This window comes from Mytilus trossulus, unplaced genomic scaffold (genome assembly GCF_036588685.1).
Source record: "Mytilus trossulus isolate FHL-02 unplaced genomic scaffold, PNRI_Mtr1.1.1.hap1 h1tg000128l__unscaffolded, whole genome shotgun sequence".
NCBI classification, from domain to species: Eukaryota; Metazoa; Mollusca; class Bivalvia; order Mytilida; family Mytilidae; genus Mytilus; species Mytilus trossulus.
Window position 1 is genome coordinate 1,102,254 of NW_026963301.1, and position 18,809 is coordinate 1,121,062.

General features: G+C 30.3%; 1 long non-coding RNA gene across 1 annotated transcript; it reads right to left on the minus strand.

The window, feature by feature from the left end:
- Positions 1-5,867: 5,867 nt before the first annotated feature.
- Positions 5,868-13,524, minus strand: LOC134700256 (uncharacterized). Its single transcript, XR_010103826.1, has 11 exons — positions 13,480-13,524; positions 12,572-12,607; positions 11,058-11,075; positions 10,750-10,776; positions 10,019-10,054; positions 9,208-9,243; positions 8,991-9,026; positions 8,012-8,038; positions 7,130-7,147; positions 6,467-6,493; positions 5,868-5,913 (listed from the first exon to the last, which is right to left on the minus strand). It is a non-coding gene; the product is annotated as an uncharacterized LOC134700256 (long non-coding RNA).
- Positions 13,525-18,809: the final 5,285 nt, after the last annotated feature.

The following is an 18,809-nucleotide window of genomic DNA, read 5'->3' on the forward strand; positions in this document are numbered from 1 at the left end:
TTATTTGATTGTTTGGGTTTTTTTCCTTTCGAAGTCACGACAGTGTCAGTTTATCTCCGATTTATCAGTTTGAATATGCCTCTGGTATCTGCCATCCCTCTTTTATATATTTGATATCATTGGCGATTCACCTTTGTAAAATAAACCGTAAGGGATTGGGAAAGTATAGCAAAAATCTATGAAACGGCACTTTATCTTTTTCAAAACCGGAGGGGTTTGAAAAGTATAACACAAACCAATGTTACGTCATTTTTTCGAGAAGGAGTTCATTTATACTTTAATCTCAAGATTGGTAAAAAAACGCATAACCCACCGTTATGCGACTCTGTTCTTAAAGTTTTTGATTTATCATATACGGGTAGAAAAATAATGTATAAATGTACCCCATGTTAAAAGTAATTGATACAACTATTTACTCATTTAACTTTTTTTTAATTGAATTGTATAAGCCGTGTGATATAAATTTTGTTCTCAAAAAGTGAAATCACAAACATACTGAAATCCGAGAAAACTTCAAAACGGAAATTCCCTAATCAAATGGCAAAATTATATGATGAAATATGTGAAACTAATGAACAACAACTGTCATATTCCTGACTTGGTGCAGGCATTTTAAATGTAGAAAATGTTGGATTGAACCTAGTTTTATAGCGCTAAACCTAATACTTGTATCAAATTCAGTTATTTTCACATCGATGCGTGGACAAAACAGACAAACCAGTCACACCAGTCACACAATGGTTACAGCAGTCATCACTGTGTTACAATCGCAAAACAAACCAACATTTGCAAAATGTACAAAAGGCATCTATCAAAATGAAACACACAGTCATTGTTTCGCGCGTTTGGCGTCAAAATATGTTAACGTCACACAGAAAGAAATTTTGTCGACAAATGCATATTCAAAACACTTATAATTTAACATGGGGAATGGTGGTGTGCAGAGTTAAAAATCGAAACTTGTGTAAGATTTAATTTTTGAAAAAGACCGAGATTTAAAATTATTAAGAAGTTCTTTAGAATTTTCAAGAATCCATATATGGTTAATACCACTATGCGAGTAAAATAATTTTGTCTTTTGTCGTTGAAAGTATTACCAAGTTTATAATAGAACAATAACATAATGACGGGATCTTTAAACTGCGTATCAACTGCTCCCAGTATATATCCATATATCCACTGTTTCCCGTTATTGTCGCATGCCTTTCTGTAATGTTATTGCAAAGCTTTTTTAAGTCATTCTGCTAATTCCGTTAAAAAACCTCAGTGATTTTATATTTACATTGCATCATAGATCCAATTTATTCGTTCAATGTAAGTTCAACTTGTGTTTATATTTCTAACCATTTCAATTGATATTCTATATTGTGTATTTCTATGTTGTGGTTTTACACTATTGTTTCAAATAAGTGTTAAGATTCGGTATTATTAAAACGATTGAATCTGCTGCAATTGTTTCCACCTATCCTTAGTCAGAAAATTTATATTCATTAGTTGTCGTTTGTTGTTGTGGTACATTAGTTCATTTCATTTCATGTAGACTAGACCGTTGGTTTTCCAGTTTGAATGGTTCTGAGTAGTAATTATTGGGGCCATATCTAGCTTGCTGTGTGATACAAGAGCATTTCGGTGTGAGCCAAATATTAGAGTTGGAGACAGTATGTTGACCTATAATAGTTTACTTTTAATAAATTGTGACTTGGGTGTAAAGTTGTCACATTGGCACTCATACCACATCTTCTTAAATCAAAAAATTCATATTCGAATTTCCAGGCTCATCTAATAACCTCTCAGAAATAAAACCAAGATTTGCTTTCCCTTATAAAATAAGTTTTTAACAAAAACAACCATTGTAACATCCTTACATTTATGTACAAACAGTGAAACCTGTTTGAACCGAACCTCTACGGGACTTATTATTTTGTTCGGTTTTGTCCGATGTTCGGTTTCATCAGGTTCACAAAGCATACAATATGATATGACGGTGGTAAAGAACATGTTTGGTTTATACCGGTTTTTGGTTTATGCAGGATTTGGTTTTGTCAGGTTTCACTGTATGAGAAATTCTGCTAATATTTCTCTGTTATCCTTCGCCTTTCTTATTTTCCAGTGAAGCTTTTTGACACGTGTTTAAAAGATATATGTACATTCACATTGATTTCTGAATAACCCATACCTTGCATTATAATACCATAGATTTGCATTTTTTTCAACATGATAAACGAGTCAGTTGATTTCTAATTATTATTTTTTTTAGGGCTGAAAATTAATTATCTCAACATAATCTATACTTCTTGTTACGAGAATGCTCCAAGGTTAAGAGGAGGGTTGTGGTCCTGCTAATATGTTTAACCCCAAATCATTCTGTATGTATGTTACTGTCCGAAATCATGAGCATGTCATTCAGAGCTTGTCGTTTGTTGATTTGTTGCATATTTATTTTTCGTTCATTTTTTGTATATTAATATGGCCGTTATATTTCTCGTTTGAATTGATTTGCCGTTGTCATTTCGGTGCATTTTATAGCTGAGTATGCGGTTTGAGCTTTGCTCATTGTTGAAGGCCGTACGTTGACGTGTAATAGTATTTTATTTTTACATTTGGTCTCTTGTAGAGGGGTGTCTCATTTGCAATCATACCAAATTTTTGTTCTTATTAAACATGTGAAGTCTTAATTCCTGAAAAAGGGTACATCGTATGTGCCTGTAATAATGAGCCTTGACTATTTGGACAGCGGTTTGTTGATTGTAGGATTTCAATTGTATCTGTTTTAATTTCATACTTGTTAAAACAAATAAGTGAGTGATACATTTGTTTTAAAAGTTGACAATTAATAGTTCAGGAATGAATTATGTGTCACAACATGATGAGCAAGCCAACAAATTAAGCCATTGTCATAAAACATATAATAATGTCTTTCTGTCAATGAGGAAAACATGTATATATTAAGATGCATTTATTATTGCGGTCTGTTACAATTAAATAATTTACTAGAAATAGTAGTAAAAAAATCCATTTAACTTCCTTGGATGTTCATAGAATGGTAAGCGTAATCTATTACAGCTCTTTACTTTTTCTTTTTTCCTAAAATAAAAAAGTCAATCAGTTCTTAATGACGATAATTAACTCAAAATTTACATTTAAATAGTTGAAACAATATGAAGCAAGTGTTATATGTGTTAAAATAAGAGAGGGGCGAACGATAGCAGAAGGACGTTCATATTCAAAGATAAACTACAAACTGACACCGTCATAGCTAAAAAGTAAAAACAAAGACAAGCAATTCTTCACAAAGCACAACATATAAGACACTTCCAGAAACAGAATATATTATGTTTTAAAGGTAACATACAGCGTTTCTGGTTTATTTAAAATATCCGGTACCTACAGCAATTTTAACTTAATAATAAAGACCAAAAGCAACCAAAGATCAGTGAAGTATCTTCGACTATAGGTACAGGAAGCTATAACATGAAATAAAAGAAACAATTATAAGTAGAGAAAAAAGGCATACCTTTTTTAGGTTACTGAATTTGCAAAAACAGTAAATTCAATTGCAAATTACAAATATTAGATAAGTATGACACACAAATCAAAAACTTAAACTTAAACTTCGGTACACAAAAGCAGAAAGAGAGTTAAAAGCCAATAGAAAATCATTGAGTAATGTTTTTCAAAGAATAAAGAACGGCAACTAAGCTAAATGTGAATTCATTATTATTCGTTGTATACTATTTTTCGTGGAATTCGTGAGTACAGGGGGAACCACGAGACTACATGTTCAACGAATTACAAATTTCCCCAAAGACTATACTCATACTTTGCTAAAACCAAGAAATAATCTATCGACGAAAATTTGGTCTCACGAAAAAAAGTGAATCGACAGTGCGCTTATTATATTAATAAACTAATAAAATGTTTACCAATTTCATCAACTTTCATTTCTTTATTCCCGTATAAACGAACACGGATATTATATGTCTCTGAAAAGATAATAAGAATAGTAATCAACGGAAAGTAAATGATTGAATCCTGATCTATTTATTCATATTATTTGAGTGATTGTTCATGTGCTCAAATAATTTGTTATATTAAAATATGATGGGAGTGAATAACAATTTAAAGAATAACTATTTACAAATTTACCAGATCGTGTTTTAGGTCAGGCAACTGTGGAGTAAAGATGTTAAAAACAGTCATTTGTTAACATGATTTTGTGTAATGTCAACAAACAAGTTTCGAGAAAATTAAGGACAGAAACATTTAATATGTATGTATTTTAAATTCAATGTATGGATTTTAGTAAATTGTATTTGCAAATAAAACGATATATACTAGTCAACAAAAGAAACGATACACGATTTTAAAATAAAATTTATCAAAAAGTATTAAATATAAAACAAAATGAGATACACTATTTAAAAAAAAAAATTCATTTGCAATGTATGCACATGTGATAATGAAAATCAAAACTTTTCGGGAAGTATCTAAATTCCGTGTAAACGATCATAGGGTGCAAATCAGCGGAAGTTGAATAAAAAATCGACACATAATTTTCTCAGTACTAATTTAAATTTCAAATTTGTTTGAAAATATTCAATATGCCAATCAAGTTATGTTCATGTTGTAAATAATGGGTTAAAATATTGTTTTTTTTTCAAATTTTGGGGAAAAGAGGGTTTTTTGAAATCTCAAAAAATGCAAAAAGAAAATTTTTATTTTCGTCTCAAATCAATGCTTTAGATATGAAAACAACACACAATAAATTTCGAACCTTTAGGATTAGTTTTAAGATTGTTACCGCTTTCTGAATATCGCTCTACACATACTGTCTATGGTAAATCAGTTGATAATGTGTACATTTTAACGATTTCTCGTGGGGCCGAACTTTGCTTAACAAATAAACGAAGAAACTGGATGATTTTTAAAAACAAATTGATGGTAAACACTGTCTTTACCTTTAAATGAGAGATTGGCATCATTAGTTGGAACTTCTTTTTTTTTTAAATTGTCGTTTTATGTAAATTTTGTAAAAAAATAAATCGCGAAAAAAACGTCACGAAAGCAAAAACAATTGTTTTAACGGATTTATATTTCCATAATGATTTTAAGTATTACTTCCTTCAATATTGGTCCAATGAACGGAAAACTTTATCTTTTATTTGAAAAAAAGTCTTGTATCGTTTCTTTTGTTGACTAGTATAGAAGATATTTGTGCAACGTTCTTGATTTGCTTTTACCTACACTAACAATATTTTGCGTTTTTCTATGGCTTTGAATAACATTTCTAACACAATATTTATAGTATAGTACTTACTCTCTCTTCCTATAAAAAAAAAAGAACAATTGAATATTTAAAAGGTGTATCTTATGAAAAGTAAAATCACTAAAATACTGACCTCCGAGGAAATTAAAAAGGGAATGACAAGCTCAAATACATAAGACGAAAAGATAACAACTGTCATATTACTGACTTAGCAATGACATTTTTGTATATAGAACATTCTAGATTGAAGCTTGTTTTATAGCTAGCTAAACATCTAATCAGTATGAAAATCGCATACAATTCCATTATATTAAAAACACAAAAATATACCAATTGATAAAAAGGTATTATACAATAAATCTTGCTTAATCTGAATAAACTGAAAAAGAAATGCGAAAGATAACAAATGGATATGCAATTTCAGACGTTGAAAACAAACTGAAAAATTTATAGCAAAAAAAACAAACAAAGGATTAAAAGACAAAGAACAGAGATTTGAAAAAAAAAATAATAACATAAACGACTAGACGAATTTAGACGTACAAATTGAGCGTCATCTACCAAAATACTGATTTATAAGGCTGAAATTGCTATAAATTGTTTCGCTTTACCTGTATTTCCTCTGTCGCCTTTATCTCCTGTCGATCCTGAATGTAAGTTAAATATAGTTAGTAAGTATTACTTCTTTTATTTAGTTTAACATGCTATAATTAAACCTATATTTGTATGTGCAAGTTTAACTTCAGATTGTTTTAACTCCAAGATACTTATACGTGTTATAGGTACATCAATAAAGATGACATTACAAAGTGCAAAACATCAAAATAACCTCAAAAAGTACTGATTCTATTTATTCTGATCGTTCCAGATAAGCTTTTATTAACATTGTTCCAATACCAGTGCTTGAGTTCTGCACGTTTATAATGCGTTATTTTCAAAACATTACAGTCGTACTTAAAAAAAAAAGAAGTAAAATCACAAAAATACTGAAATTCGAGGAATATTTTGTATTATTTGGTATTACCTAAAACAAAATACATTTTCTACATCGCTTCAAATCTTCATTGTTGCAAAACCTCATAATCATGATTTAGTTAAGGTTTTGAATCTACATTTTCGTTTCTAATTGAAGTATTAAAAAGCGAAAATATTCAATGCATTTAAACAAAACATTTCACATTTTTATAAAACAAAATTTACCATCCTTTCCATCTGCACCGTCTTTTCCTGTTAATGAAAACGTATATTTTATGATAAATTGTAAATTAGTAGTTTAGAAATTAATTGCAGTGAAATTATCCTATTTCATAAAGTAGGCTATTTTGGTTTGCGTTTATATACTAAATATATATGCATTGATCAGTTAATAATATATATGCTGGATGTTTATCAATATCATGTGTATCTGAAATTACAAATTAAACTGTCAACAAAGGTTTTTGGTCACGTTAGAAACGTGTTGTAGTTTTGTTCTTCTTATTTTTTTTTATCTCTGTTCGAATATGTACACATACATTAACGAATGCTTTAGGGAGAGTTTCTTTCGTCCCGTTTGTGTTTATATTGGGAATCAATATTGACAGGCGTAATCTAAAAAATCGTTGCAAATGTTAGTATCGCCCAACAAGTACCATGCTATATATTTGACTAAAGCTACACATACAGTATACTAAGTTGCAGAGAATGTGCAATGGACAATCACCTCCCATTAGATATAACGTTGGCATTTGAAACTCATAATTATGTTATTTCTAATTTATATCCCAATTTCGTATTAGATCATCTGCATATTAAATACATCTGTTTTCTAAAACTGAACAATAGACAATTGTCATGTACACGTTATTAAGTTATAACACTTACCATGTGGTCCTTGAAGTCCTGAAAAAGAGAAAATAACATGCAATGATTATATTTAAATGATTATGTCCATTGGTCATCAAACTAACCTGACATTATCTTATGGTTTTGTGATTTTTTTCCTCAGTATTTTGAACTTATTTCGAACAAAGTTACCTTGGTTAAGAGAAGATTTTACTATGCGAGACAAATATTAAAAAATCATTTCAAGAAATAGTTTTCTCAAAAGGAGATAATTTAAATCTTTTTTTTTTAATATCATGAATGAGAATAACACAGATTTAACGATCATCACTCAATGTATTTAAATCTATTTGAAGTTAAAAATCATTTAGTTTAGTTTAAACATATTTATTTATAGTGGATTGGGAAACAAGTTTTGCAACTTATATTAATCCCTTTCCACTTTGCGGGTGCGAGTGCTGCCTTGTAGCGGCATTAGCCTACTCTTTTTCGAAATCTACAAGGGTGTCTTTAACGTGCAAGAGATATGGCACTCTCTTAACACGGGTCAGCCATTTATCGTCACCTTCCGACGGACTATCATCGTTTCCTTAAGACCATACTCGCAAATGGTGTCAAGGGATCATGTACATTGAGAAGATTTTATTTTTAGACAATATCAAGTTTTGCTACATTAGAATGTAAGAGTATGTTAGCATGTTCCGTTGATTTCCCGAATAATTTAAATAGAATATGGCTGAGATTTTTTACCTAGCCTTATCAAACTTAAGCTTCAGCCGATTCATTTTTTTAAACGAACTCACATTGTGTAAGTCGAGACACAATAGCTGTAATTACTATTCTGTTTGAAACGTATGTATGTTGGCAGTTTTATTTAACCTTTTAACACATAGTTTTACTGTTTTACTTCGCTTCACTCACCTCTGTCTCCCCTGTTTCCTTGCTGTCCTGAAATATGAAAAAAGATAGGTCAAAATGCATTGTCTTTTGGAGAAACTCATATCAGAAATTCATTCGTTTTAAACCAAATTATTGTATTTTCTTCTGGATTATATAAGCTCTGCTGTCTTACTTTAATTAAAGAATACAATAATTAAACCGATTTTGTACTCTTCATCTTAATATCAGTATGGTAAAAAAAAAGGTATGTCATAAATGTATCTTTTATTTCGTTCATCTGAGATAAACACGTCAACAAGCTGATATCGGTTTCGGAGACCGTTGTTATAGGTATTTATTCAAATCAGATTCCATAATAAATTAAGAATAACTCAACTAATAAAATCTTTAGAAGGTAAAGAAACATATTTGTTTAACCTTTTAGCTGTATTATATAGTAATGGTTTTAGCTTACTTTAAAACCAGGATTAATCCACCATTTTCTACATCAGAGAGTGCCTTTAATACGTCAGTAATATGACAGTTGCTATCGTTCGTTTGATGTGTTTGAGGTGTTGATTTTGCCATTTGATTAGAGACTTTCGTTTTAAATTGTTTCTCTTAGTTCAGGATTCTTGTGATTTTACTTTTTATTTCAAGCCTGTTCCCAAATTATCAATTTGAATGTAAATACTTATTTCTAAATAGATTGACCACCTACACAAAATATTCAAAAATTATCTCTTTACCAACATGTTTGCATATTTGTTTCATAAAAAATAGCGTTTCGTCAACAAACGACCCATCAGTGACACTCAATTCGCCTCTTCATAATCTGAAAGACTATGGGTAATCTCATTGTTCGTACGCAAAAATAAAAAAAAACGTTACGTCAATGGTTGAATTTCAATTGTTAAGAACGTTTTTAACCAATCACATCGTGTTGGTGTACGCGTTTGAAAATGTTAACCAGAGTGCATTATATTCTGAAACGGTCAATTGTTGTAAATAAATGGCTTACCGGCATTTCCTTGGTTTCCTTTGTTTCCTTTCGATCCTAGAATTAGAAAGATAATATGGATCAAAATCATCGAAGAATATACATGATATATATGATAATATCGTGTTTTTTTTAAATTCTGAAATCTACCAAAGTTCCTTATATGTGTTTAACTAATATGAATGAATGAAGGTTTAAAAGCAAATAAAATCTCAAGTATTACAAAACAAATGCGTACCTTTCATGCCCATCTGTCCTGTTGATCCAATTGGTCCTGAAAGAAAGAAAATATGATGTACCTCATTTTGCGTACTCGGTGAAGTTTAAAATTTCTCAAATTAAAAAAAACCTTTGATGACTTTTTTATTCTGAAACATACTTTGCATAACGGAAATCATAATGGTTTTTACACCTCGTATAAGTTGCGTTAAGACAAAAAAAATCCGTTACCAAATGTAAGTATCCCTTTAATGTTGTAGAACTATTGACAGAGTGATGGATTTTTTTTTTCTTAATGGAGTTCGTATCTCAGTTTCAAAATAATCAATTTTTCATAACACTAGTTTATATTGATAGAGGATCAATTAAGGAATCAAAAGAGCAAAAAATAATATATAAGTCAATGTGCTTGTTTGCGAGATATTAGCCATTACATTTTGGTGGGGAAATATTCTTTCTTGACTTTTCTTAGCTTTATTTTTGACAAGTTTAAGTTCTCAAAAACTATTAAAAAATAATTAAAATTTTATAAGACTTTTACAGATGACTAATCATTGTACAGTCATGTGAAAGATTTAAAAAAAAAATGAGGGTCAATGGGCAAATTTTATTCAAATGGAGGATTCCTAAAATGTGACAAAAATCCTAAAAACATGACAAGCGAACATCCTTAAGAAACATTCCAAATTATCAAGTACCATGTCTTGATATACACTCATGTTCGATTGATCGGATTAGATAATACTTGAAAAATGAGGACCCAATCTTTATTATTGTATTGAGTTAATGTTGAAGGTCACCAAAGGTATATATCTAAACTGTTTACTTACCAGTATTTCCTCTGTCTCCCATCCCGCCTTTCAATCCTAAGATTATAAAGATAAACTTATAAGTACAAATAGTGGGTTCTATAAATATATTTTGAAAGGCGTTCGATTGAAACTAAAGTAAATCTGTATGTTTCTATTTGTTTTGTTTTTCTTTTTCCCATTTTTATTTTTTTTGGATGTACAAATAAAAAAACGAATAATAAGTAATAGACACATCAAAACGCTTTAGCTTATGCTGTTCAACATCATAACTTACAATGTAGGATAGTCATATTTAGTTTTCATTTTTAATATGACTGGGTTTGAAATGAATTTTAACGCCAAATCCTGCAATTTCTTGAGATTGTGATGTAACAGCTAAAACAATGATCGAATTGTCAAAAATCAGGCTTGTCGCATCGGATCGACACAAATAACAAAGCACAATACTTTCTTGTGTTACATCTTTTTCGATTGATGTATTTTTGATAATGATAATTTCAAATAAAAAGTTCGATGATTGATCAAAAATGTAATACGTTTTCTATTGTTGTGACTGCTTGTAGGTTGTTTTTAAGTCATCTTATCTCTAACAAGTAATGATTAAAGTAATATAACTCGTTTTAAGTCAATTGTTTAAAGTGGCAGATTTTGAACTATGTGACACAGGTCAATTACTGTAATTTGAACTTAAGTTGTAGAACATATCAAAATGTAAACAAAATAATTTGATATGTTTATAACGAACTTACCAACAAATCCTTTCCTGCCTTCTCTTCCTGTTAAAATAAATCTATATTTAAAAATATAACAAGGTTGTACAAACCACTACATTGTGTTCCATTGACTATAGAAAAATAATTCTGTTAAAATCATCTGAACGCTTTAATCATGTTCTATTATAAAGAAAATAGTTAACTTTTCAATAATCAATATAAAGATTTGTCAGTTGTCAAATATCAAATATCAATTGTAATTTTTCGATTAATGGTGCAATTACTGTCTTTGAACATGAAAATTGACACCACTTATGTCCATGTAAATAAATTAAGAAAATTACCCGGAATTCCTTTAGCTCCTGAAAAAAAGAAAAATCTATTTAGTTTTCACCAGACTGATATGATACATTCTTAGGTTTTGTTGATGTACGTTATTACTGAGAGATTAAACAGTAACTATTTACAATACTGTGGATTCATTATTATTCGTTGGATACCAATTTTCGTGGATGTCGCGGGTATATGTTACCTACGAAATTAAATGATCAACGAAATTATCTGAAGGCCTGTATAAAGATTTCGACAAAACCACGAAATTAAATATCCAAAAACATGCAAGTTTTACTTTATCCACGAAAATTGGAGCCCACGAAAATAAATGAATATACAGTAACTTAACATAGAATAGGAATGCGAGGTTATGATTAAACCATGTATAATAATTTTTACTGAACCTGAGGTTCATGTAATAGAAAGCCATGTAAAACTCATACTTGAGTTATTTACCGCGCATGTGGTATGGTATGTATACAAAGGTTCTAATTTTTCATCTGAAATGAAATGTCAATAAACCTATTTGCTAAAATTTTCACAGTGCTTTTTATCTATTTTCGTTCATACAGACAGGTATGAAAATAGAAGAGTTTGTCGGCTCTTCACTCTGTTATAATCCAAATTTGAAAATGATTGTAGTTGGCATTCTCGATTTATAATTTGAAGTATTTCGGTTGAACATTTTTGGTTTCTGTAAAAATTTTGTAATGCAATGGCTCAAATTTTGTGACACTAGACATAGTGCAACTCCTAAACTGCAATCGCATTTGAACTATTTTTTAAATGCGTATAAAAAAAGTATAATATACATGATATAAGCATATGTTGTATTTTAGGAAAGTCTTGATGTCTATAAACTGACTTGAGTATATGACGGAACATTTTGATGGTCGGTATTATAGTTAATGTAGTTGATTGTGCAAAAGACATGTAAGATCAATATAAAATCAATTGTAAATTAACAGTGTAATAGCTATACAAAGCCTGAACTGAATTTACAGGATCGCATAATTTTGAACATGCAATAAATATCATTGTTTCTGAATGGATAGTAATAAACGTGGTAGATGTTGTAAAATTCAACACAATTTGAATGGTTTGCACTATAAATGAAGATATGTTTTTAATTATTTGATGTAAAAATAAAAATAAAAAAAAATACTCGATAAATAAATGATATTAATGTTTAATGTTGTAGAATTAGAAAGTTAAACATATTATTTGTTTTTTCTTACAAGGGTCCTCAATTGTAATGTAAGATATATATATATATATATATATATTCATGTTGGAATAATCACCCTTACCGAATACAGGACGACAGTGTGGCTTTTCTGGGAAATAACCTAATTAACAGGCCCCTTGAAACAATGTCTTCTTTGTTTACTTGCTATAAACACAACAACAAACTGTTACTCAAATGACATTTTTCTGTTAAAAAAACAAATATATACTTATGACGCATGGTTCTTCTATAAAATACACATCAGTGATTTTGGATGTTGCATTATGTTTTACTTACCAATATCTCCTGCTGAACCCCTATCTCCTCTCGAGCCTACAATTGTATGGAGAAATCCTGAGTGCGAAATATTTCTTTGAACAAAAAAACAACAATAATGCGCTAGGTTAAAATTGAAATCAATCAATCAATCAGTTTCTGCTGCTGAATTGTTGTTTTTACGATATTAGTAGTTAAGAGCCTCCTAATTGGGTTTTTTGATTATATGGGATACTTAGTAACGTAGCTATTTTTACAGTAAGTAGTGATTACCAGACCAAATATGATTATTTGATAATCTTGTACTGTTTTCTTTATAACATAATGAGTGGTTATATTGGAACATTTTTGAGATTATGTGATGATTTGGATATTCCCGTGAAGGGCCTCATTTAATTGTAGTTACATTCATAAGATGGCATTACACGTTTACCTTTTTGGAACTTTCCTGATGACTGCAAATCAGTTTTTTTAAAACACATATTCACTATAAAACTTTAAAAAAAAGTATTTAACGTTTAACTCTCACATTGTAAGCTGCCATTTTGTAAACAAATTAGCAAAGTCTTTCAAAAACTTAACGGATGAATGGACACAAAGAAGACTCTAATCGGCCTAGACATTTTGTACTTGCGTCTTTTGGCTGATTGTTTTTAAGCATGGATTAATAATTCAATCGTATTTCTATACTTTCGGATTTTAAAAGTACAATTTCCTCACAATGCACGTGTTTGTGTCTGTCTCAGACATTGTTAAAAATCCGTGACGTAAATAAATTTAAAATTATCGTTATATCGGATATTGATTTGTAGTTCAATTTTGTCTTGCTGTTTTAATATCCAAAATATTCAGTACAACACGTTTTGATCTGAATTTCATTCATTTTATATGTAAAATTTTTCGTTCAAATAATTGCAACAATTACATACCGATAAACCCAATTTCTCCTTTTTTACCGGGGACTGTTCCTGAAAGATAAAAGAATTAATATTTATATTTATATCATACGACAAAATATGCACTGGCCAACAATATAAAATGTTCTACATTAAATATTAAAAAGAAGATTTGGAAGGATTGCCAAAAAGACAATTCTCCTATCGAAACCAAATGACGGAAAAAAAACAATCATATGTTAATATACGGCCTTCAACAATGAGCAAAGCCAATTCTGCATCCTAATCGATAATAATACAAAAGTAAAGTTGGCCATAATTTGATATAACTGTATAATATATCGTCTCTTTTGTGCATATATACTACTTAGATATAGTTCTAAAACACTTCCATTGAGATGACAATCTCGTTTCTTTTATTGATGAGTCTTATGTAGACGAAACGCGCGTCTGGCGTCCTGAATTATAATCCTCGTACCTTTGATAACTATAATTTTAATTAACATGTGGTTCATGGATCTGTTGTTATCATATACCGCGGATTCATTTATTTTCGTGGGTACCAATGTTCGTGGATAGGGAAAAATTGCATTGTCCTGGACTTAAGAAATCTTCCATTTTCGTGGATATTTATTTTCTTGGTTTTGTCAGTCTGTATAGGAGCCTTTTAAGTATATAAAATTTGTTATTCGGTGAAAATTTATATTCATCTCCACCTGTATCCACGCAACCGACAAAAAATGGCATCCAACGAATAATAATGAATCCAAAGTTGCATGTTCGTTTGTATGGTGGCGTTTGCTTTTGATACAATTCATTGTTTCTGTTGTTCTATTGTTTTCCTCTTGTAGTTGATGTGTTTCTTCGGTGTTAGTTTGTATCCCAGGTTTCCTTAATCGATGCATGAGTATTGAAAACAGTATATTACTGTTGTCATATGTGTATAGTTAGGTATGCAATTAGTTTGTTAGAGTTATAAATGTATCATTTACGTTATGGTTATGAATACAGTGCCAATATCTGAAAAGGCATGTAAATTAGAATAATAACGACGAATTATGATAATAATGACGAATTATAAGAGTAGGAACGTGACCAAATTGTCGTGTATGTGCGACGTAATATTTGTATAAACTTATCGTAGATAATACGCTAGATATTGTATACGCTTATTGCGCGTTTCTTCATCAAAACATGCTCACAAGAAAAGAAAAAAAAATTTACACTTTATATTTTGGATGTTGTTTTTTCTTACCGGGATCTCCTTGGTCTCCCTGAGGGCCTGGATCTCCTAAAATTATAAAGATATAAAGATTCGTATTTATTTTTTTGTTATACAAGTTGAGTCAAGGTGAACGAGAGGTATATAGCGGTTGACATAGTGCAGGCAGTGATGTCTCGATATCTGTATATCATGAGTTTGAATTCCGGCAATGGAATATAAAAAATGTGCTTCCACTAATTTTGAAGATTTAACATTGTCGTTCTGACATTTAGAGTATTCTCGTCAGTAGAATGTATCACAGGATCTGCTTACCCTTCGGGAGCACCTGAGCTCACACCCAGTTTTTTTTTATCTATGAGTTTGACTGTCACTTTTGGTATCTTTCGCTCCTCTTTTATATCATGTATATAAGGCATGGGTATGCAATATATTGCAGATTAGCCAAATTAAATATTGTACATACATTATCTATCGATATGGCTATAGATAAAGGAAGATGTGGTGTGAGTGCCAATAAGACAACTCTCCATGCAAATAACAATTTTAAAAAATGCAAACCATTATATAGGTCAATGTAAGGCCTTCAACATGGAGCCTTGACTCGCATGAACACCAAACTGTCGTAGTCTCTGTTATGTTCACTTTGAGTTAAATTATATGACCATACTTCTTAATATCCAAATCATTATAATCTTACACACGACGTTTATGTTTCTTCCAAATGACCCAGAAAAAGATCCAAATCACAAAGACCTATATTTTTAAAGATTATTATTTATCTTACCTCCGATATATATTTAGGGATATGATCGGTTAAAAGCAACCGCGTAAAGAACGTGTATATTCCATTTTAGATAAGAAGGCGGGGCATATTTGAATACACGGTTAGTAGTGGTGGTATGTCCCTTTATAGAAACAAAACATTACTAAAAAAATTCTTAAAGGTTTTAACAGACGTAGAAATTAATGAAGTAAGATTGAAATATATTAATAACGCAAGTTAATTTCTAACAAGATGTTATTGGTAATATGGTGGTAAATTCCATGAGAAATAGAAGCTCTCATCCATGTGGAATTTATTGACACCATATATACCGTATAAGGTATAATGTCACTAATAATATCTGATATGGTTTTGGTTTTTAATATTGATTTTTTTTTTTTACAAATCCGTTTTGAAATCTGATATGCTAAACTTACTGTTTTTTTTTTGTTTTTTTTTTTCTAAACGTAAATACATGTATATGTATTTTAAATAGATAAAACAAATGTATACCTTGTGGTCCCAATGGTCCTGGTCCTCCGTTACCTCCTGAAAAAAAACAGAAAATATGTCATGCCATAGTCTACGTTCTCGAATAAAGTAAAGTAATGCAAAGTAAAACCAAGAAAAATACAAAAATCAAGGGAAAATTTAAATCTTAAGTTCTGTATCAAAATGCAAAATCAAAGAATTAGTTATGTTGAGTAAAGTGTCACATGTAATGACCATCTGTACGTCTCATTCTGGTGTTTATACTACTCAGAGACAAGTTTGCAGGACTTCCAATTGTAACATAACAACTTGTACACAACATAGTTATATATTTAGACGAATTACATATATGTTTAGACATATTACTAGCATGTTTGAATGCATATATTTATCATAAACTTATACAAAATAATTGTACCCCATAATAAAACTTATTTGGATATATAATTATTCATTAAATTTGAAGAATTGCCTTAGCCGTGTTATATGACTTTTGTTATCAACTGTTCTGGTTTATATCAACTGCTCCCGTTTCATATCAAGTGCTTCTGGTTATATTCGCATGCCTTGCTGTAACATTATCGAATGACATTCTGACGTAATTTGGCAAATTTCGGAAAATTTACCTCACTGGTACGTTTCTTTGTATAAAACATAACAGAGTTGGATAAAAAAAAAATCATTGTTTAAAAATGCAGAACAAATATTACAACAAAAGCAAGTTTGTCATTAACAATTCAAGCGGAGGTTATAAAAATCCTTATTTTGTTTCGAATACCGTGAAAACGCACATAACTCAAGCTTCACAGCCGAAAATAAACTTACAAAGTTTTCTATTTATCTTATATATTAACAATATTTGCATATTGATAATCTATAAAGCGAGAGTCTCCATTTTATCAATTGAAATGTAAGTCTGTAAACTCATACTAGGTCAATAAACCTAGAGGATACTGCAGGAATTCATGCAGGTTATAGATAACCGCCCGATATTACTCTCACTGCAAATAATATTTATATTTTGATACTTCAAGGGAATTAGCATAACAGTATTGTGTCTCCAACCTTATGTTGATATGATAAACTCGCCAAAGCTTGTTTAATTTACATGATACAATTCAAATTATTAATGTATTACCGGCAACTCCGAAGGCTCCTTGATCTCCGGTACTACCTAAAATGATACATATATAAACATGAAAAAGGTTATATAGAATTGATTGTTTCAAGTTTTAAATGATATAAGAAAATAAGTGGTACCTAACACTACAGGGAGATAACTCTGTAAAGTCAGCTAAACGTTTCAATTACGTTGTGTTGTAAAAAGAATATTATGCTTCTCAATGATCAAAATTGGGGTTTGTCAAATTGCTATGTAACCAGTGTAATTTTTCTGACGAAACGGTTGGTTAAATTTTTTTTTTAAATTATTTTTTTTTTGTTAAAATGTCAGAATACTTTGTCAAAATTTTATGAAAATTAAACGAGCCAAATTAATTTTAGTGAAAGTGTTGGGAACCACCTTAATACGGACAAATCAGCATGTTCCGATTATGTTGCCCTGTCGATAGGAATCAAGAGTATTGCTCTTCGGACAGAACCAATAAATGTAAAAAGCCGTATTGGCTAATGGCTAACTTCCGATATAAATGATCTCACGTCTTGCTTAACTTTGGATGTTTCATTCAGCATAACAAAAACACATTTGTATTATATTTTATCAGCTTAAAATCATGATATAAAAAGTAAAAATGGTGTTAGTGTTTTGTAACGTCTTGAGGTCTTAAACGTAAATATATAACAGACTTTTTTAAGTACCACTTCGATTATTGACACTGTTTCTAAACTGTTGATCGATCATTAAAACGAAGACGATACAAGAGTAAGAAAAATTAAAATATCTGATTTTTTTCTTCCTAGCTTCTTTTTTTGCTAGATTAAATGCAAACATAATTGAAAAGAATGAAATTAAGTATTTGGGCAAGATATCAGAAACACCATGCGAGAATGTTGACCCAATATCCCTGGACGTAAATGCGAAAAGACAAGTCCAGATAGGAAACTATGTAATTTCGTCACGATATGTTTCTTCATTCTCCTTTTGAATGCGTATTTGATATCAATAACCAGGCTAACTCGACGTAAATTAACAAGGGTAACATTGACGTGCAATGCAATGAACTCAAACATTCCTGACGACGACTAAGCAATATAAGGTTTTATTGACGATGCATTGAAGATGCCCCTGTGGTTCATAATTTTCTCCTACATTTGAATTTACGTAAATGTGAGCATTTAAAAATTAATATGAGGACTCTTTAAAGAGCAAAACTAAAACCGACGCGCAAGCTGAAAAGACATGGCTTAATGTCAAACAATTCAAATGACAAAATCAACAGCCTTATAGATATAGGAAGATGTGGTGTGAGTGCCAATGAGACAACTCTCCATCCAAATAACAATTATGCATAGTACTCACAAATAATGGAAAATATATTATATAAAAACATTACCATATTGCACTTCAAGTTGTGTGTCAATGGAATATTGTTTTGAAGAATAAATAACATGATACTTTGTTTGAAAATCCCAACAATTAATTTCAAATATACTTCGAAAACGCAAATCATGACGACGCTTATATTACTGTGAATTCATTATTGGTCGTTGGATATTACTTTTCGTTAACAACGATATTAAACGTTCAACCAAAAAAAAACATTGCCATTCATACAGATTTTAGCAACACGACGAAATCAAAGATCCACGAAAATAAAGTTTTTCCTCAATCCAGAAACATTCTTATCACCGAAAATAAACAAATCCATAGTATGTTTTCGAAAAGGATTTTATGATAACGTTATGTGTAGCTTAACTTATACG